A 2,500-nucleotide genomic window follows, 5' to 3' on the forward strand; every position below is an offset into this window, starting at 1 on the left:
CTCAAGGCAAGCTGTAAACAGTTTTAGTGAGATGGTATCGCCCTGTCTTTAATTGGTATTAGAGCGGTTTCCGTGTGGAGCTTGATGATTGCTGTCCCATCTTCGTATATATCTTGCAATATTCTACAATATACCTCCTCTACTCCCTGTCTTCAAATAGCTTCAATTACTGCTGGTGTTTGTACAGAGTCAAATGCCTTTTCGTAATCGATGAATACCATACACAGGGGTTTCCTAAATTCGTTTATTTTTTCCTCTGTCTGTTGTTGAGAAGCCTGCTTGTCCTTTAGGCTGGTTAGAATATAGACTGCCAGAGATGTGAGTTGTGATGTCTTTCGTGAACAATTTGTAACTGAAAAGAGGCTTAACTTTTTAGATCTTTTTTATCCCGCTTTTATGTATCAACATAATTGTTGTATTTTTCCAGGCTTTCGGAGTTTTTCCGTTGAAAAGGCCTTTGTTAAAAAGATTGGCTAGTTTCACAGTTGCAAATTCTCTTGCATCTATTGTAAAGTCTATACTAATTCCGTCTTCACCTGGTGTTTTCCCTCTGTTCATCTCTTTAAGCGCTCTTTTTATTTCTACTGTTGTGATGTTGGGTACGTCTCCTGTTACCGCGTTCGCTTCTGTCCGTGGCTGTTCATTTTAGTAGTTTAGATCCCTGTAAAGTCTTCCACTATGACTTTATTCTTATTATATGTCACTTCTCAGTATGTTTTTTTTTTTTTTTTTTCCTTTTCTTTCTTTTTTTTTTACATTTGTTTTCTCCCTATTCCGCTTTTTTTTTTTTTTTTTTTTTTTTTTTTTTTTTTTTTTTTTTTTTTTTTTTTTTTTTTTTTAGCTTATTTGAGTATTGGATCTCCGTACATCTCTCTTATTTTTATTTATAGTGCTATATGTGTGTGTGTGTGTGTGTGTGTGTGTGTGTGTGTGTATTATAAAAACATATAAAATAAATAAATATATATATTATAATTATATATAAAATATATATAATATATATATTGATATATATATATAATATATATATATATATATATATATATATATATATTATATGTGCGCGTGTGTGTGGGTTTGTATATAATATATATATGTGGATGTATGTGGTTTTGTTTTCGTAAATGTTTTTTAATCATATCGTCACTGTATAATGATGTGTTTCATTTATCAGCGACTTACAGAAATAATTTGTCTTTTCGAATAAACATAACAATATTTTTAGCCAATACCGTAGTAACGTATTTGGTAATCAATTATATTCTTAATACACCAGAAAACAGCAGCTAAAAAGGACGGCGTTGTGATAATGCAGCGCGTCTCCTTGCTACCTCCTTGAAGTCGTAAGGAATTAGTTTTGAATTTTATAATGTAGAAAAAAGTTATTTCACACTGGCTGCACACTACGCGCTTCTCCATTGTGTGGAAAATAACCTAAAAGAACGATTTTTTTTTTCCGTGTTTATATTACTTCTTAATAACATTCTGTTTTTGTTTGTTTGTTTGTTTTTGAAACCCACTGAACTAATGCCTGATTTTCTGTGAGACTATTGGTATTGGAATTAGTAGTCACAAGAATTATCTGTTAAAACTGTGAAGTAGAGAACAAGCTAGTTTTTGAGTGAAAATTCATGCAAGACAAGCTTAAAAGGGTGAGAAATTTTGTTTACTTCACTATTGATTAGAGGACTACCTCAAAAAAAAGAAAAAAAATCCAGATGAAATTAGATATATGTCAATATATATTAACACACATACAAACATATACGCAGATTTGGGAAATGCCACCAATATATATATATATACATATATATATATATATATATATATATATATATATATATATATATATATATATATATATATATATATATATATATATATATATATATATAATAGTGATAATGATAATAAAGGCAATGATAATGAAAATGATAATAGTATTAATAATAAAAATAATAATGATAATGATAACAATAATAATAATAATAATGTTAATAATAATTATTATTATCAATATTCTCTCTATAATTATTATTATTATTATTGAGTATTATTATTATCCTCTTTATTATCATTACTATTATTATTATGATTATCATTATTTTCATCAATATTATCATGATTTGTATGATTAGTAGTAGTAGTAGTAGTGCTAGTAGTATTTTTGTTGTTATTACTATTTTTATCATTTTCATTATCATAATTATCGTTATTATTATTGTTTTTATTATTACTACTACTATTATTATTATTATTATTATTATTACTATAATTATTGTTATAATTGTTGTTATTATTATTATTATCAACATTTATATTTTCATTATTTTTACTACTGTTGTATTTATTATTTATATAATTTTTACCATCACAATTATTAATATCATTAATAGTAGTAGCAACAGTATTTTCTTTTCTTTATTATTGATGTCATTATTATTGTGATTATCTTTATTATTTATCATTTATTATTATCATTATCATTTATCATTTATTA

This window comes from Penaeus chinensis, chromosome 7, assembly GCF_019202785.1.
Source record: "Penaeus chinensis breed Huanghai No. 1 chromosome 7, ASM1920278v2, whole genome shotgun sequence".
Lineage (NCBI taxonomy): Eukaryota > Metazoa > Arthropoda > Malacostraca > Decapoda > Penaeidae > Penaeus > Penaeus chinensis.